Source organism: Rhincodon typus, chromosome 4, assembly GCF_021869965.1.
Source record: "Rhincodon typus isolate 14 chromosome 4, sRhiTyp1.1, whole genome shotgun sequence".
Taxonomy (NCBI): domain Eukaryota; kingdom Metazoa; phylum Chordata; class Chondrichthyes; order Orectolobiformes; family Rhincodontidae; genus Rhincodon; species Rhincodon typus.
This window is the reverse complement of record NC_063335.1, coordinates 99,634,315-99,655,277: the sequence shown is the minus strand read 5'-3', so window position 1 is coordinate 99,655,277 and position 20,963 is coordinate 99,634,315.

The window sequence follows — 20,963 nt, the reverse complement described above, 5'->3', positions numbered from 1 at the left end:
TATATATATATATATATATATGTGTGTGTATATATATATATATATATATATATATAAACTTATTGCCTCCTTGCCCAACATTTTTCTTCACTGCAATGTCAGTTGTCTTTTTCTACTTTATCAATACAATTAGAGTTGTAACTCTTCAAAACCTTCCTGCCTTGATTTTGCACTGTCAGTTCCAAGAATGCTACTCCTTACTTTTAACAAGAATACAGTTGTACCAGACTTCAGCTAAATGTCAATTTTGGTGAGTTTTGTGGAGAATTTCTCTCCACAAAGTTGGTGTGTTTTCTTAAGATGATCTTCACAAACTCATTTCATCACCTCTACACCAAGCCCCTTTCGTTCTCTGCTCGTTGTAACTCTCCTACTTACCACAACCGGGGCATACTGGGATCCTGGACACCGGCACCGAATCCAGCGCCGGTATTCTGGAGCTGCCTGCATGGTTTGTGTCATTTGCCTCAAATATGTCAGACACAAAAATTGGAGCTCACTTTGCAAAAAAGCAACCTGCAAATTTGACAACAATGATGCTGGTCCTGCCAGTCTGGTCAAAGGATGCCACCTGGATAAGCACATATCCAGGTGGCAACCTGTGACATGGGGATCAGAACACCATGTAGTAATGCCACAAGATGGTCAATGACCCATTATGTTCCATGATGATATGGGCCATTATCTTTTCTCTGATATCCCACACTCATTCTATCTTCATTAATTCACACCTCCTCCTCACACCCTCACCAAGGCACATCATCTACCCTCTTATTATTGCATGCAACATCCTCCTGAACTCAAAGAACAAAGAACAAAGAAAATTACAGCACAGGAACAGGCCCTTCGGCCCTCTAAGCCTGCGCCGATCCAGATCCTCTATCTAAACCTGTCGCCTATTTTCCAAGGATCTGTATCCCTCTGCTCCCTGTCCATTCATGTATCTGTCTAGATACATCTTAAATGATGCTATCGTGCCTGCCTCTACCACCTCTGCTGGCAACGCGTTCCAGGCACCAACCACCCTCTGCGTAAAGAACTTTCCATGCATATCTCCCTTAAACGTTTCCCCTCTCACCTTGAAATCGTGACCCCTAGTAATTGAGTCCCCCACTCTGGGAAAAAGCTTCTTTCTATCCACCCTGTCTATGCCTCTCATGATTTTGTAGACCTCAATCAGGTCCCCCCTCAGCCTCCGTCTTTCTAATGTAAATAATCCTAATCTACTCAACCTCTCTTCATAGCTAGCACCCTCCATACCAGGCAACATCCTGGTGAACCTCCTCTGCACCCTCTCCAAAGCATCCACATCCTTTTAGTAATGTGGTGACCAGAACTGTACGCAGTATTCCAAATGTGGTCGAACCAAATTCCTATACAACTATAACACGACCTGCCAACTCTTGTACTCAATACCCCGTCCGATGAATGAAAGCATGCTGTATGCCTTCTTGACCACTCTATCGACCTGCGTTGCCACCTTCAGGGTACAATGGACCTGAACACCCAGATCTCTCTGTGCATCAATTTTCCCCAGGGCTTTTCCATTTACCGTATAGTTCACTCTCGAATTGGATCTTCCAAAATGCATCATCTCGCATTTGCCTGGATTGAACTCCATCTGCCATTTCTCCGCCCAACTCTCCAATCTATCTATATTCTGCTGCATTCTCCGACAGTCCCCTTCACTATCTGCTACTCCACCAATCTTAGTGTCATCTACAAACTTGCTAATCAGACCATCTATACCTTCCTCCGGATCATTTATATATATCACACTCGCTTTCACTGACCCCATTCCTCCCAGGTAACTAGCTCTGCATGACCTCTGCACCACCCATTCACTCAATCAGGGGATCTCAATACCTCTCTTCTCCCAGCACTAACAGTTGTGGCACTGACTTTCATCTCATTCATTGCCTCCCTCTCTCCCATTTCAGGAGAAACTAGCCCATAGTGGAGTGCAGAAATTCAGAACTGTGGCTGTGGTAACTGGCACTCAGCTATTGCCACCATTGAGGAGAAGATCCTGCCCAAGTCCTTATTGGTGAGGACCATAACCATTAATGTAGTGATGCCAAAAATCTCTGTGTCCATTGCATGCCACTCTCCAATTTCCGCAACAGTGGATGCACTTTCAACGTGACTGATTTTTTACCGCTTATTCACAGCATGTTCTATGTCTTGTCTCCTGTAGGTACTGATGGCATCTGCACAGTTTTGGGAGCTAAAAGGTCGGCCTCACAATATGTTCTCAACCTCCAGTTCTGTGTAAGATGTCAGAGATCTCATAAAGGAATACCTCCTGCAACAGTGTAAACTTCAGAAGTTTAACAACTGCATTGAAAGAATCAGCAATAACTCCTTCTGGAATAAATTGTTCCTTGAGATGAAAGTGACTGAAGAAACTGTTGTAAAGCAATTAAATGCAACATGCTAATTAACCATCCCTGGAAAAAAGGAGTCAAAGCAACATAAACAAGCTGTTTCCTGGAAGAGGGGAGGTGACATTGCTTGATAACCTGCTGCCTCGTGACAAATGGGCAATTAAGACTTTCTGCAGAAGGAATGTCCTGATGTAAAGGGGTAAGCTGCAGGACAGGCTGTTTCAAACAGACAGCTAACACCGAACATAGTAAAGAACAGGGAACCGCTTCTGATAAGAAGGCAAGCTACAGACTTGAGGACTCCAGAAGCATAACCAATGTTGGGAATGAAAGAATCTAAAAGATCATCAATAACAACACACCATAAACTTGAAAGAGAGAAAATTGCATAAGAATCAAACACCAGAACTCTCCCTTAGCAGATTTGAAGCACAACGCTGCACAAACATTGAACCCTGGACCCTTCCAGAGACAGATGCTGTTGGTTGGAATCATAGCTAAATTCCACCATTAATTGGGTAATAGCCAAGTTGTGTTGTGAGGCTTAACTTACTCGCAGGGTCTTATTTCGGTTGCTACATGCAATAAAGTTTAATTCATTGTTTCAGTACTTCATTGTTTAATAAGTACTTAATAAGTAGCCAAATTAAAAGTAATTTGTGGTGATTTACCCATAACACTCCTACGCCACACACCAGCTCTGATACTGACACCCTGGTGGGTATTTTAGCCAGACTAGAGGCAGGAGTCAATGTTGGGGAGAACACCATTGCCATGTCTTCAGTGCTGGTTGAGGAAGAAATGGCCTAGGTCACTGTCACTCAGAGGTCTGCCAGACACTAAGCTCAAACCCAGGCAGGGGAGGGCCTCATAGTATTGGTTTTTGATGACTTCATACGAATGCACAACAGACACAACAGCAACAGGCAGATTTGTCAGAAGCATTCAGCAATCTGAAACAAGGGTTGTTGTACTGCGCCAATGTTGTTTGCACCATACTGCCTCTGGCATGCAGTATCTAGCTGCCTCCATGGGCAGGTTGGTGGTTGCCTTGTAGACCCAGCTCCAGTACTCTCAGCATTTACTCATTTTCTGCGCTGACGATACTCCATCAGCAAGGCAAGAAGGTGATGACAGGTTGTCCTTGCTGCAGATGCCTTTTCCTCACAGGAGACAGGATAGGTCACAGGACACTCCAGAGGTGGCCAAACCTAGTCTCTCCATCCTCGCTACCACCTGCAGCCTGGTAGCAGTTCAAGCTGAAGAGAGTGCAACTGCCTGTGGGCAGGATGCATTCAGTATGTCTGGGTCCTACTGCTGTTAGAACACACACTGATGTTTCATTATTCTATCCTTTTTTTATCAAGTTGGGTTTGGAGCTCCGAACTGAGCTGATAGCTGAACACGATCTTTGGACTATGACCAGAGGCTTGTTTTTTTTTTTAGAAAGAGTACAAACAAAACGTTAGCCTGGCCTTCACTGTCCCATGATAGATCATTCCCAAGTCACTTGACTGATATTGGAGGCTGCATTCAACTGATAATGGAGGCTGCACTTGATAGAAATTAGAGATTGCTCTTGACTGAAATTGGAGGTTGCCCTTGACTGAAATTGGAGAGGGGCCCAACTGAAATTGGAGACTGTTCTTGATTGATATTGGAAATTGCCCTTGACTGATAATGGAGGCTGCACTTGACTTACTGTGCCAGGACTGTGCCTGTGACTGCCCTGACTAAAGGCTTTCTCCCTTGACTTTACTGTGAAATGCTCCCATTAGATTTTGGTGCAGCATATGCAGTGTGTTCAACTTGTACATTGCTGGTACATGGTGCAGCTGTGAGAATGATGTCACATGGTGCCTTTTAGGAGCATGTCCATCGTCTTGACTAATGACCATTCTCAACCAGGACAAGTTTCCTGACTTGCATTACAAGATAAATCAAAATTAAATATTGTGAATATTTAAGGTCTGGCCGAATAGGCAAAACTCAAAGAAGCATGTCAAGACAAAATAGTGACGCAATGAGCATCCAAGCACATTCAGAGGAGCAAGCAAGGCTCCCTAGGATGTAGACGGGTGGAATGCATGAGCTGGTATCTGTTTCTGTGCACCAAGTGTCCTGGCAGCAACATTGCAATGACAGCATACTCTAAAGTACAGCAATGAAATGGAGAACTGTCTCATAAGTGGATCAGAAATGAGCCATGAGGGTGCAGTACAGCTGCTATAGGTTCCTTGTCAAAATTCATGGACAGGGAGGAATTGTGCAGTCACTGTCCACAGACTGTGATCTGAAAAGTTGGGCACTGGTCTCTAAGATGTTGGGGAGCAAGCAGTGAGCTGAATTTGCCAGGTAACTGCTCTCACTTTCACGTCAGGAATTTTCAGTATCTGGCGGGTGAGAGAATGGGAAACTGCATATAAATGAAGTGAGAGTCACTAATAATGAGATATTAATCCATATGAATGCATGTAAATTGGCCTATCACTGCTCACTAGTCAGAATCTTATCACACCTTCCAATACTTGGTTGGAAAATAGGATGATTTTGTGAAGTTTGTCAGTGCTGATCTTGTGATTTTCCTAACATTTGTACCAATGCTCATATCATTCAGTGGCTGGCAAGATTCTACCCTTGGTGTAATGTGATCTTTCTCTGTCCCTGTGCCGATGCATTCAATGCTGCTGTCTTATTTCTACTAAGACATGCTATTACTAACTATCAAAACTTATGATAGCAAAGAATGAGTCCATTTGACCTATTATGTCTGCGCCAGCTCTTTCGAATGCCAATCTCGCTAGTCCCAGTTCACTGCTCTTGCTTTTTTCCCTTGCAATTTATTTTCCTTCCAATATTTATTCACTTCCCTTTTGAAAGTTATTATTAAATATTTTCCTATCAGGCAGTGTATTCCAAAACTTGTTAGGCTATTGCAGAGGGCAATTAACAGTCAAGTACATTATTATTGACCTGGAGTCACATGTGGACCAGACTGAGTAAGAATGGAGGACATCTTTCCCCAAAGTGCGTTAGTGAACCTGTTAGGTTTGTGTGACAATCAGTCATATTTTCATGAAGACTAGCTTTCAATTTCAGATTTTTAAAAATTAATTCAATTTAAATTTGATTGGCTGTCATGGTGGTAGCCTGTAACCATGGAGCTTTTACCTGGGCTCTGGATTGGTCATGTAATTGGCATAACAACATTATCTCAATTACCACCTTACCTAGGTCTACACAGAACTGATAGGGTATTGTACTTTAGAGGAGGTAGCTTTTGGATGAAAATAAAGCAAAACCCCATTTATCTGTTTGCTAAACATCCATTGTAACATTTGAAGAAGAGATCAAATCCTCTCAGTTCTGAGACCATCACATTTGACTCAAAACATTTACTCTTTCTTATCTCTTCACAGAAAAACGATCAGAACTGTTGAGAATTTCTAGTGTTTTGTGATTTTTTGTTAGAGATCAAGGGTGTAGAAAAGATTTACAAAGATTTGGCCAGGGTTGGAGGGTTTGAGCTATTGGGAGAGGCTGAATAGGCTGAGGCTATTTTCCCTGGAGCATCACAAGCTGAGGGGTGACCTTATAGAGGTTTATAAAATCACGAGAAGTGTGGATAGGGTGAATAGCCAAGGTCTTTTCCCAGGGTAGGGGAATTCAAAACTAGAGGGTAGAGGTTTAAAGTTAAAGGGGAAAGATTTAAAATGGACCTGAGGGGCAACTTTTTCGCACAGAGGGTGGTGCAGGTATGAAATGAGCTGTCAGAGGAAGTGGTGGAGGTGGGTATATTTACAACTTTTAAAAGGCATCCAGGTGGGTACGTGAATAGGAAAAGTTTAGTGGGATATGGGCCAAATGCTGACAAATGGGACCAGATTACTTTAGGATTTAATGAGTTGCACCAAAGGGCCTGTTTCTGTGCTGTACAGTTCTATGAATCTATGACTGTGACTCTAAGTGTCTGCAGTATTTTGTTTTTTATATCAATTTCTCTCAATGTTCTGTGGACAATTTTCTAAACTTGAATATCTTTTATGGCCTCTCATTACAGTTTATGAAATGCAGAATATTTGCTGAATTGATATAATTAATTCGAGACAAGTAAACACTTTGAGTTGTTTTTAAGAGATCTGATATAACATGCACTATATAAACGCCAATGTTTCTTTCTTCTCTCTGCATCTGATCTTTGCTCAAATTTATCACATCATTTTCCATTGTAGCATATTCTTTCTCTGCACAAATGTTCTCTTAACAATGCACAATGGTATGATTTGGCCCACTACTTAATTTATCTTCCATTCAGCCTAAATGAATAGTCTTACACCATAACCCTTGACCTACGAACTGGTTAAGAAAGGACACCAATCTAAGCAAATATAGACTAAATGAAAGATTTCTCTGTTTGTTGGGTTTTGAAAGCTTTCAGCTGTTTTTGAATATGCATATTGATTGATTGATTTTATTGTCATATGTACTGAAATACAGTGAAAAGCTTTGTTTATGAGTGGTACAGGTAGATCACAGCAAGTAAAGGATGTACAGATCAAAAACCACTTAGCGGAATACAGGTTACATTATTTGAGGCTACAGAGTTCATTCAATGTTTGATAAAGGCCAAATAGAAGTTGTTCCTGAACCTGCTAGTGCATGTGTTCGGGCTTCTGTACCTTCTGCCTGACAGAATATTTATTAACAGTTTCTTTGGAATCGTGGGGTAGAGGGGTAGAGTTTTTACAGGGAATGGAAAGCAAGATTGGCATTGCATGTGGAATTTTGTTCCCAAAGAAACAACGTGAGATTGGTCAGGATCCCCACCACTTGCATCTTTCAAACTGGCAGGTTCCAAGAGTTTCACACTCTCTGAAGTGTTGAGTAAGTTGCTTTATTTATCCCAAAATGTTACCAAATATAGTTTTAATCAAGCAGTGTCTCTTCAACAGCCAATGCACTTACTTTTTTAAGCTATCAGCACTTGCAGGGTGATTTAGGGGAGTGTGCATTTGGTAGTTGACACTGACAAGCTGGAAAGTCTTTGATCAGTGAAACTGAAGAGTTGTAGCCATGGCCAAGAGAGAAGCTGAAATGCTTGACAGGCAATTGCCAATTCTTGGAAGTCATTTCACACCTGTCTTATGACATTTTTGCCAAATAAGATGCAGGAATAACGTCTGCAGCCATACTTCAACAGTTAGAAGCAAATGGACTGATTAGCGATAAATAGCATGGTTTAGTGCAGGGGAGGTCATGCCTCGCTAACTTGATTGAGTTTTTTCAGGAGGTGACAAAGATGATTGATGAAGGAAAATTAGTTGACATTGTCTACATGGACTTCAGTAAAGCCTTTGACAAGGTCCCTTATGGCAGACTGGTACAAAAGTGAAGTCACATGGTATCAGGGTGAGCTGGAAAGATGGATACAGAACTGGCTTAGTCATAGAGACAGAGGGTAGCAATGGAAGAATGCTTATCAGAACGGATGGTTGTGACTAGTGGTGTTCCACAGGGACAAGTGTTGGGACCTCTGCTGTTCATGATCTACATAAATGATTTGGAGGAAAATGTAGCTGGTATAATTAGCAAGTTTGTGGATCATACAAAGATTGGTGGAGCTATGGATAGTGAGTCAGATTGTCAGAGGATACAGCAGGATATAGGTCAGTCAGAGGCAGGGCAGAAAAATAGCAGATGGAGTTTAATCCAAACAAATGTGAGGTGATGCATTTTGGAAGGTCAAGTATAAGTGAAAATTATACAGTGAAAGGCAGAATACAGGAGTATTGCTATGCCAAGAGATCAAGGTGTACAGGTCCACAGATCTCTGAGGGTGGAGGTGCAGGTCGATAAGGTAGTAGAAAAGGCTTATGGCATGCTGGCCTTCATCTGAAGATGCACTGAGTATAAGGATAGACAACTTATGCTACAGCTCTACGGAACTTTAGTTAGGCCACACTCAGAATATTGAGTACAGTTTTGGTCACCACACTACCAGAAGGATGTGGATACTTTGAAGAGGGTACAGAAAAGGTTTATCAGGATGTTGATAACACAGTGTGGAGTTGGAGGAACACAGCAGGCCAGGCAGCATCAAGGAGCAGGAAAGCTGACATTTCGGTCGGAACTCTTCTTCAGAAAAGGGGCATTTCTGAAGAAGCGTCCCAACCCAAAACATCAGCTTTCCTTCTCCTCTGATGCTGCCTGGCCTGCTGTGTTCCTTCAGCTCCACACTGTGTAATCTCTGACTCCAGCATCGGCGGTTCTTACTATCTCTTCCCAGGATGTTGCCTGGTATGGGGGATTTTAACTATGAAGAAAGACTGGAGATACTGAATTTGTTTCACCAGAACACAGGAGGTTGAGGGGCGACCTATTAGAAGTTTATAAGATTATGAATGAAATGGATAGATTGGAAAGCATGAGGCTTTTTCCCAGGGTGGAGGGGTTAATTACTAGGGGACACAGATTCCAGGTGCAAGGGAGGAAGTTTAAAAGAGAAGTGCAAGGCAATTTTTCCATACAAAGGGTGGTGAGTGCCTGGAACATGCTGCCAGAGGTGGTTGTGGAAGCAGACACAACAGCAGCATTCAAAAAGCCTGGACGCATACATGAATAGGAAGGGAATAGAGGGAAACGGATCCTGTTAGTGAGGATAGTTTTAGCATGGAAGGCAAAATGTGTCTCTTCAGGGAGGGCCCAAGGGCCTGTTCCTGTGCTGTATTGTTCTTTGTTCTTTCACCTCTGATTAAGGGTAAGATGAATAACAATGTGACAGCACCAGCAACAGGAGCACCTTCTGCCTTCCCCTGAGCCACATGTCGTTCCACATAGTAGAGGGGATGGATGCTAAGATCTGGTGCAAGGATGTGAAACCTACGACTCCGGGTCTACAAGCAGAGGATCAGCTCTCCTGCCATATAAAGTAGTAGTCCATGAAGGAGGAGCTTCCCATATCTGATCATTGCAATTATCTGCAGCTTCCAGGAGTAAGACCTCCATCCTATTGGGCCAAATGGGACTATTAATGCCCATGAGATTCCTGCCTCACACCAAGGTTGCATGCTGTCTTCACTTTTGCATTATAATTTGAGTGTTCAAAATGGCCTTGTGTGGATAGCTGGACAGGAAACCTCAGTGAGGAGTAACCCAGAGGCATGGCTGTGAAATGGCGATAAGATGTTGCTGAGTATGAGTGTTACCTGTTTAGGGAGAGGTGTGAAGTGCCTGGAACAAGAGAAATGAGTGGAGCAGCAAGGTATTTTGACCAGAGTAGAACTGTGCTGGAGAATTCTGTAAAAGTCAGATTGAGGAGCATCATACCAATTACCTGACTTCACTAACTAAGAACCTGGATCCTTTAGAAATCAACTTCAGGGAAGACACCTCCCATGCTCGTTTCCTTGGTCATTTCCATCTACTCTTACTTCTCTGGAGAAGGTTCCCTTTCCTCCAATCCTTGGCAGGTCTGTGGGGGCTGTCGGGTGCAGGATTGAGACTGTGGAGTGATGGGAGTGGATTGGGTGTATGCCAGAGACTGTGACACCAGGGAGGGGTGAGTGGGTTTACTTCTGACATGTACAGAGTTGAAGTTTTTGTTGAATTTATCCTTTCATGGCATGTGGATATAGTTGACAATGCCAGCCATTTATAGCCTGACCAGAATTGTCTTTGAGTGGGATACGGAGCTGTCTTCTTAAATTGCTGCGGTACAAGTGTTATCAGGACAATCTCAATGAGAAGTGAGTTGCAGGATTTGGTTCGGTGACAGCAAGGGAGCGCCAATATATTGTACCAGTCAGGATGGTGTGTAGACGCACTTACTCTCATGAATCTGCTGTCCTTGTCCTTCTAGAATGTCAGAATTTAGAAGGTGATGTTGAAGGATCCCTGGAGAGCTGCTGTAAGACAAATGTGGCTGTAATTATCTGCGTCTGTTCTAGCTGTCACTTTTCAAGAATATAAGTACCCCCTAAGTGTGTTTCTAATCAACTTGTACCTCCCAGTGTCCAATGATGCCCATAAAATGCTGATCAGTAGCTTTCAAATCTCCTCTTCACTCACATTCAGTACTCTGGGATAAATGATATCCCTCCGTGGGGATATATGTGGATTCAACCACTTGAAATGTTTTATTACAATAGTCTTCATTGCACAATTACACCTCACGTTTCATGGGCATATGCCATCATGAGGAGTACTGTTTCATTCATAACACAAAAAGAAGTTACAACACGGATTGAAGGCATTAAGCCCTTTGTGTTTTATCCCTTTCTTTTACTGAAGCAATCCAAAATAAGCCCACTAATTGACCACTATCCTCACTCTCTTGTATTTTACAAAACCATACAAAGATAACCTGTTTCTGTGCTGTACGTTTCTATGACTCCATAATCTAAAAACATTGGGACTTATGTTTTGGATAATACAGTGTGGAGCTGGAGGAACACAGCAGGCCAGGCAACATCAGAGGAGCAGGAAAGTCGATGTTTCAGGTCAGGACCCTTCTTCAGAAATGGGGAGGATGAGAGGAGCTCAGAAATAAATAGAAAGAGGAGGGGGTGGGGCTGGAGAAGGTACGTGGGATGGTGATAGGTCAGTGCAGGTAGGGAGTGGTGGGGATTGGTCAGTGGGAAGGTTGGGGCGGATAGGTGGGAGAGAAGACGGACAGATTGTGTTAGGTCAAGGAGGCGGAGATGAGAGGGAGGGTTGGTCATGGGATGAGGCTGGGGGTGGGGAGATTTTGAAACTGGTAAAATCCACATTTAGGCCATTGGGCTGTAGGCTCCCAAGGCGGAATATGAGGTGCTGCTCCTCAAGTTTGCGGGTAGTGTTGTTGTGACACTGGAGGAGGCCCAGGATGGATATGCCACCCAGGGAATGAGGGGGGAGTTGAAATGTTTCGCGACTGGAAGGTGTTGTTTGTCACGTACAGAGTGCAGGTGCTCTCTCTGAGCCTCCACTTGGTCTCACCGATGTAGAGGAGGCCACATCGGGTGCAGCAGATGCAGTAGACCACGTTGACGGACTTGCAGGTGAAACTCTGTACAATGTGGAAGGTTTGTTTTGTGCCTTGAATGGAGGTGAGGGGGGAGGTGTAAGGGCAGGTGTAGCACTTTCTGCGGTTGCAGGGAAAGGTGCCGGGCGGGGGGTTTGGTGAGGTTAGTGGGGAGTGTGGAGTGGACGAGGGAGTCGCAGAGAGAGCAGTCCCTATGAAAGTGGGGAGGGAAATATATCTTTCGTTGTGGGGTCGGAATTTAGGTGGCGGAAGTGGTGGAGAATGATACGTTGGATTTGGAGGTTGGTGGGGTGATATGTGAGGACAAGGAGGATTCTGTTTATTTTTATATTTGTTGGGAGGAGCCGATGTGAGGGCAGAGGTGTGGGAAATGCAAGAGATGGGACTTCTGTTTTCTTTCTTCCTGGTGAAGTTTATATCCAAAATTTCCATTAGTACTTATAAGATCCAGACTGCTATGCTGCACTTTGATGCACTCAGCTAGTAATTTCTTTTCTATTCATTTGTGGGATGTGGGGGTCGCAGGCTGGCCAGCATTTATTGCCCATCCCTAGTTGCCCTTGAGAAGGTGGTGGTGAGCTGCCTTCTTGAACTGCTGCAGTCCACCTGCTGTGGGTTGATCCACAATGCCATTGGGGAGGGAATTCCAGGATTTTGGCCCAGCAACGGTGAAGGAACAGCAAAATATTTCCAGGTCAGGATGGTGAGTGGCTTGAATGAGAACTTGGAGGTGGTGCTGTTCCCATATGTCTGCTGCCCTTGTCCTTCTAGATGGAAATGGGTGTAGGTTTGGAAGGTGCTGTCTGAGGATCTTTGGTGAATTTCTGCAGTGCATCTTGTAAATACTACACACTGATGCTACTAAGCGTCGGTGATGGAGGGAGGGATGCTTGTAGATGTAGTGCCAATCAAGTGGGCTGCTTTGACCTGGATAGTGTCAAGTTTCTTGGGTGTTGTTGGGGCTGCAATCATCCAGGCAAGTGGGGAGTATTCCATCACACTCCTGACTTGTGCCTTGTAGATGGTGGACAGGCTTTGAAGAGTCAGGAGGTGAGTTACTCGCCGCAGTATTCCCAGTTTCTGGCCCTTCTCTTGTAGCCACTGTGTTTATATAGTGAGTCCAGTTGAGTTTCTGGTCAATGGTAACCCCCAGGATGTTGATAGTGGGGGGTTCTGTGGTGGAATGTCAAGGGAAGGTAGTTAGATTGTCTCTTATTGGTGATGGTCATAGCCTGGCATTTGTGTGGCACGAATGTCACTTGCCACTTGTCAGCCCAAGCCTGGATATTGTCCAGCTCTTGGTGCATCTGAACATGGATTGCTTCAGTACCTGAGGAGTCATGAATATTGCTAAACATTGTGCAATCATCTGCGAACATCCCCACTTCTGACCTTATGATAAAGGGAAGGTCATTGATGAAGCAGCTAAAGATGGTTAGACCTAGGACACTACCCTAAGGAACTCCTGCAGAGATGTCCTGGAGCTGAGATGATTGACCTCCAGCAACCACAACTATCTTTCTATGTGACAGGTATGACTCCAACCACCCACTGATTCCAGTATCGCTAGGGCTCCTTGATGCCACACTCAGTCAAATGCAGCCTTGATATCAAGGGCTGTCACTCTCACCTTACCTCTGGAAGTAATAGAAATGTGCCATTAATACAATGCCCAAGAACTAGTATCTCAGAGGAAAATATTTCACTTTTGGACCTGATATACCTCTATGTTACATCTGCATGCCCAATTGCCCATGCCAACTTCTCAGGTGAGAAAGTGGGAAAAGCATACACCTTCACTCTTTTCTTGTACTCTTATGGTCTCTCTAGAATATGGAGAGAGCTCTGATGGTCTGAACAAACAAACTACTTGGATGTAATGTGATGGAAAGTCAGAATTATTCCTGTATTCTTTTCCTGGGTCTTTACCAAGTTGAAGCCCCTTTGCTGCTGTGTTCTTTGAAAGTTGGGGCTTAGGACTGTGCTAAACCCCATCAGGTGGTGGAACTGACAACCTACAGTTTAAAAACTTTTGCCAACTTTCAAATGTAAATCCTTCCTTCAGGCCAGAGAAGAATAAATAAGGCTGAGGTCCATCTATCCACTGTTCTTGGGTCACAACTTGGATATTCAAAGCCAAAGGTATTGTCAATTCTGAAAAGCCATATAATCCTACCTTGATTTTACTGCACCCTCAAGCGGCAGTACGAAACAGCAAAAATCCTTCTGTATAATGTCACAACTCACTTGGAAAAGTGAATTATTATTCAAACCCCCATTACACCTGAGATCGCCAAAAACGTTTAACATTTAATCAAGTCTCCAATTTACCTGTCAGATGGACTTAGGTTAACAGAAAATACTGACCATGTTTCTGTATTTAACATGAACAACTATTAATACAAACAAATAACTTATAATTACAACAAACAGAAATATAAATGCATGACTCTATTAGCTGAAACTCTATCCTCATCTTAAATAGCACACACATGCATACATACCAACACATACACAAACAAAAATGGTGATATGGGTGGAGGGAAAAATCCTGGGGAAACACAATTCAATTGCACAACTCCTCATGATTCAATGAGGTGGTCCCTTTTGTTTCTTCCAAGTCCTTCTGATCTCCAATCTCCTTATTTCCAGATCCATTCAGTTCTTGCTGAAGACCTAGGGTAGTTGACAAGTATATTTTTTGGTGCTTCAGTCACAGGTTATAGCAAATGGTGGGAGAGATTAACTATCTTTCAGTTCAAGGTCACTTTATTGCACAGAGAGTAAGAGAAACTGTCTTTGCTGCAGTCTGAAAACTTCTGTACTGTTTACACACATCATCTCAGCTCCAGGACATCTCTGCAGGAGTTCCTCAGGGTAGTGCCCTCGGCACAACGAGCATTCGTTGTAAATGGCACATCATTTACAAGGCACAGGTCAGGAGTGTGATGGAATGCTCCCCACTTGCCTGGATGAGTGCAGCTCCAACAACACTCAAGAAGCTTGACACTATCCAGGTCAAAGCAGCCACTTGATTGGCACTACATCTACAAGCATCCACTCCCTCCACCACTGACACTCAGTCGCAGCAGTGTGTACTGTCTACAAGATGCACTGCAGAAATTCACCAAAAATCCTCAGACAGCACCTTCCAACCACGACCACTTCCATCTAGAAGGACAAGGGCAGCAGATATATGGGAACACCACCACCTCCAAATTCCCTTCCAAGTCACTCACCATCCTGACTTGGAAATATGTCGCCGTTCCTTCACTGCCGCTGGGTCAAAATCCTGAAATTCTCTCCCTAATAGCATTGTGGGAGGAATGCAGCGGTTCAAGAAGGCAGCTCACCACCACCTTCTCAAGGGCAACTAGGGATGGGCTAGGAATGTTGGCCAGCCAGCTTCGCCCACATCCCACAAAAATGAATAGAAATAAAAACACAAGCTTTCTACCAGCCCAGGAGCTAATCAGGAGCTGTCGTTGTACTGGTGACTCCTGACCACCACAACTGGCTCAGATTGCACAAACCGAAAGGCAACGTCTCTCTGAGTGAAGCTAGCTCTGTACACACATTCATGGTGGCATGGAGTCTTAGACGTTTTCCTTGAACAAAACAACAATGTAAACAACTCACAATGAGTTCTGGCAACTTGTTTTTCAAAGTACAGCGACTCCTTCCACAGTCCTTGGTGTACATCAGTATCCTTTTCCCATTTTAATCCATGATCCAGAACAAAGGAAAATAAAAAAAATGTGGTCAATACAGCAGCAATAAAGCAGCAAACTGATGCAAAGTTAATCTGTAGAAGCCAGAAGTTTGCTTTTATGTGATTTACATTGTGTTTGCTAATTCAAGTTTCTGTATTAACTTCAGTTTAATTGTTGCACTTATGCTTCCCACTTAAAAAGTCATTAGTTCAAGGTTCACTGATCAAATATTTGAAATAAATCAGGTTAATCCTGCCAACTGGAAGTCAGTAACATTTGCTGACATCTGTTTAAGTAGATTCAGGGAAAGAACACGATTAGGCGAACTTAGCTACCGAAGCAGACAGATGCATTTAACAGGGGCTGGGTGTGGGATCAGTCTAATCTGGTGTAAATTGGTCACTGGTGAAATTTCAGCCCCACAGTTAGATTTCCCTCAGTGATCATGGCTACTCTGGAAAAATAAATCTTGGGGATTTAGGCTGGGAATCGATACAGAAGCCTATGGAGGAAGCAGGGAGAATTTCTTTTGGGTGGGGAGGGCAGCTTGGCAGTTTATGGGACAGATTTATACAGCAGACAGCACACAAGGGAGGAGGGGTTGCCATGAACTCTTGGTGTGATGTCCTAGATATGACACAGCTCCCCTCCCTAATCCCAATGATATATCCCCATCTTTTCTCTGCATGGACCATAAAAGGGACCTGCACACAATCATATTTTGGCACATTAGGGGTGCTTCATTCAGCTTAATAGATTTGCGAACAATGACAATTGACCTTTAATTTTTCTTTTACATTTGGTGTGCAGGCTGCCAATTTCAGGGTTAACAGCTGCAGGCTGGGTGGGAAGCTAAGTCGCTTGATCTATTTAATGTGTCCCTCCTGATAAAAAGTCTCTGGGGTATATAAGATCCAGACCCAAATTTAAAAGCCTATTGACCCTGTCAGTGTAAGATCAAAAGATGAACAGAGGCAGGTCATTCAGCTTATTAGCTCATTGATTGTGTACTGCCATTCAATGAGATAAAGCACATGATCCAGGGGACCTTAGCAAGTTGGCTCCAAAATTGGCTTTGTAGTAGGAGACAGAGTGTGGTGGTAGAGGGCTGTTTGTGTAATTGGAAGTCAGTATCCAATAGTTGACCACAGGGGTCAGTAGTAGATTCCTTATTTTTTGTGATATATACACCACACACACATAAATGATATAGATTAGGGCAGGTGATGGCCCAATGGTATTATCACTGGGTTACTAATCCAGAGACCCAGGTAATGTTCTGGGACCCGGATTTGAATCCCGCCATGGTAGATTGTGGAATTTGAATTCAATTTAAAAACAAATCTGGAATTAAGAGGCTAATGACGAGCATGAATCCTTTATCAATTGTTGGAAAAACCCATCCAATTCACTAATGTCCTTTAGGGAAGGAAATCTGCCATCCTTACCTGGCCTGATCTACAAGTGACTCCAGACTCACATCAGTGGGGTTCACTCCTAATTGCCTTCTGGGCAATAAATGCTGGTCTAGCCAACGACACCCTCATTCCATGACTGCCTAAAAAAGGAAAAAAATGAATGTGACAGAGGGATGATAAGTAAGTTTGCAGATAAAATGAAGAGTGGCCAGAAAGTTAACATTGAGGATAAAGGTCTTAGATCACAGGAGGATATAGACAGGTTGGACAAATGGCAGAATGACCGATGGAATTTAACCCTGATAAGTGTGAGGTGGTGCACTTTGGAAGAAATAGCAAGATGGGGTTACTCAATGAATGACAGGATACTAGAAAGCTCAGAGGAACAGAGGGATCTTGTGGTGCTTGTCCACAGGTACTTGAATGCAGTGTTGAAGGGTCAAGAACAAGGCTTAATTTTAAGGTGAAAGGTTTAGAGGAGATTGAGGAATATTTTTTCACCCAGACGGTGAATGGAATGCACGGCCTGGGAGGGTAGTTGAGATGAGAAACCTTTAAAAACTTCTTGGATGAGCACTTGAAATGTCATAATATGCAAAGTTATGGGCAAAGTGTTGGAAAGTGGGACGAGTGTAGATTTAGAGTGGTTTTCTGTCAGTGCAGGCTCGATGGACCAAAGGATGTTTTTGTATAATTCTATGATTATGGCTGAACTGATAATCCTCAACTCCACTTTCCAGCCTATTCCCCACACCCCGGTTTCTCTCTCCATAGGTGCTGCCTAATCTGCTGAGTATTTCCACCATTTTCTGCTTATATTCCAAGTTTTTCATTTGCTAATTCACTATTGTGCAAGTTAGCTCTGCTCCCAAGACTGATTTTACCAATGTAGCTCTTAAAATGAAGTATTGTACTGAGGTTCTTGCGATTCAGCTACAGACTATTTCAAGACACACACCAATACATTTCAGAACTCTCCAGAGTTCTTCCTAAAAACAAATCCATCACACTGGAATCATACTGTGCAACAAATGGCTACCATATTTGTTGACAAAGCAAAAACAAAAATCATAACTTCAAAGATAGGGATTACAGTCATGCATGAGCGTCTTTCATTTAAATATATTATTAGAGGACAAAGACTGGACAGTTCCTTTGCACAAGGTAGCAAACAGAAAGGGAAAAGGAAAGCAAATACTAATTTGAAAATTCTAAGGTATTGTTAAGTTGATTTTTTTAAAACTCTTGATTATAATTCCACTTACAAATTGGTAATATTGCTTTGAGATTATAATGATGAAGGACAGAAAAAAGATTCCATCTTGTATCAGTTCTGCATCGGTGCCACATTACACAGTGGTCACTGACGTGAAATTATCAGCAGCAGATGAACTGGGAACTTAATCAGCCTCAGCTTTAATGGGCTGCAAAGTATTTATTTAACGTCTGAGGCATTTCAGTGGGATTTTCTGTCTGACCATTGGCGAGACTCCAGTGACCTCTTTTATGAGAAAAGATAGAGGCTTTGTAAATACTTAATTTATGCTGATTGCTTAGGAGCCAGGCTATTTAAAAAAAATGAACAGTGCTATGCTTCAGTGCCAGTGTTTTTTTCTCTGCCGCATTAATTTAATGTACAATTAAAAGAGCGGTGCTTGGGCATCACCTACAGGGCAATATGTTAATAACAGGAACAAAATTGATGTTGCAATACTGTACCTAGAAGGAGGACCAGTAAACTTACACTTCTTCAGTATGCATCAACTGAAAATAACGAAATCATCGACCTGATATGTTTGCTTTGTGATGTTGCCTTTGCCACACCATTAACAACTCCTGTGTCCACCGAGGTACTTCATAAATAATTTTAAATTGTAGCTTGTGGGAAAAAGACCTAACACTGCCTAATATGAGAAGCCCCACTCCAGCACAACTGGCTCTTTGTTGTAATCGTGAGGCTTATTGGCAGTGACACACACACACACACACACACACACACACACATTGATGTATACAGAATCCAATGAGGGTCTGATTGCCAATGGAGACGCTATGAGATTTTTCTTCTATCATTCCGTCAGACTGAGGGAATGAGTGTGAGTCTAAATCACAAGCTAGCTCCTGTTCAAATTGGGACTTTGATGGCCTGGATGGCTCAACTGCATATGGGGCTCTTAATTTCTACACTAAAAAAAATCAGAAGACCTCTGTGATTTTGGGATTTAGTTAAGCAGCTCATAGTCAGTTCAGAAAGCAGCCATTTAGTCCAGTGTTAAAGTTTCAAGTCTGGTGACCCTTCATCACCAGAATTAAACTTCGAACTCTGCTTTCTTTCCAAAGATGCTGCCAGGCCTGTTGAGTTTCACCAGCAATTTCTGCTTTTCTTTCAGATTTTCAGCAACCACAGTTCTTTGTTTTATTTTACAATAAATTGGCTCAGTGTGCTCCGCAGTCCATTTGAAAGAGATATACAATTACTGCTGTTTCCCGAAAAGCCTTTTTTCATTTTCTTAATAAGTGCATATCCAATTTCCCAAATTAATTTTAGATTCTTATCTACCGTACAAGCTAATGCATTCCAGATTATGACAACTTGGACGTGAAAAAAATCTTCACCGTTGCCTGCCTTTTTTACAAAGTATCTTAAAACCATGTCTTCCAGTTACTCACTCTTTCATCACTGGAAAAGGTTTGTTTCCATACTTACTCTGGAAGATCTCAAATTCCTTTTTGACAACCTTTCATATTTTAACATCACTAAAACTGACCTCCATGGTAACTTAGCACATGCTCTCTGTTTTTTCCCTTGGGGAACACTGACGAAATTGTGGAAGGTTTAGTTGGCATATTGAAACATGTCATGCGCACTCTATTTACAGCCAACAAGGTCTAGAGACCTACTTTAATCCCAGAGGTTCTGGCACAGAGGCATGGGCATTAAATCCTGAACAATAAACCTCTTTGTTGTTGCTTCCGAGGAGAAGCTTATTGTAGTAACTATCACTTCCTTCTCCTTCCATCAATATCTTCCATTCACTTTAGGTGAGAAGCTGAACATTTCTTGGACTCATTCTTGGTTTCTGCTAAAATAAAATTCGAAGACAGGAGTAAAGTCTTCAAATCAACTGACACTTTAATTATCTTCCATGTTTACAAGTTCTAGCTGTCACACACAAACTGGAAGCCCTCGGCAAGGACACACAATTAACGCTTTGAATATGTAAGTGTATTGTTTAACTGGTTTTAAATTCCAAACAGAAATTTGCTGTTTCTCATAAACCCGATTTTCCATCAATTCTGGGTTCTGAACTGAAATTCCTGCCAAAAATTCTGATGCACTACATTGGGCAGCTGACCTGTACAGATGGGCATGTCACAAAATGTAATCCTCAATCTCTCCACCTGTAACCTAACACGCTTCTCCATTTTTGCAAAACTTGTGAATCAGGCTGCCAAACAGTGAGTTGCATTTCAACTTGGTTGGTGAAAGCAAATAGATTAAAATTCACAGCCTCATCTATCTGCAAGGCATTTTATGACTGTGTTATAAATGTACAGTACATGTAATTCAGCTAAATTGCAATTCTGGGGTCTGCAATATTAGCTTGTTTTGCTAGTCTATAGAAATGGCAGCTTTGGGAAATGCTGAGCATTCAGTTTTGGCACAGTTACAAGATGGACCACACAGACAAAAGCAAGATACCTTCCAGAGATATAGAATCTAGTTTTTCATTATTTTGCTTCACAGTGATGTTCTGCCTACCATAATGCTAGACTTTTTCTTGAGTCCTTGCAAAATGTATGCCTTTTAAGTGGAGCTTAGGGAGTTTACCCTGATGTAATGGGGACTGACAAGTGGTAACAAGTGGTGGTGCTAACGTGGTGGCAGGTGGAGGAGTTAAAAAGTAGATAGAACATGCTGCTGCAAAAGGGTTAGGGGAAGGGGGTAATTTTTTCCTAAGAAAGAGATATGGACGTTGATAAATACTATGACTGAGATCTTAAATATAGGGAAAAGTTAATGGTGGGGACATGAATATAAGCAGCAAGGACGGAATTGGAATAATAGATTGGCAATGAGGTCCAGCAATTACAGTGACATGAACATGTGCTGCCAGGGTCAGGTATGAAGCTCACTGACCCATTATAAACACATTGAGACTGAAAAGTTACTCCTTAAACTTGTTGAAGCTGACTTACCATTTAAAAAAAAGGCTTGCATTCACAGAGATTTTTTCATAACCCCAGGATGACTCAAAGCATTTATAGCCGAAGAAATATTTTCGAAGCATAGTCACGGTAGTGTAGGAAACTGAGAACAAAAAATGCTGAAGATCACAGCAGGTCAGACAGCATCCATGGAGAGAAAGCAACCTAACATTTCAAATCTAGATGACTCTTCATCAGAGCTGAAGCGAAGTGT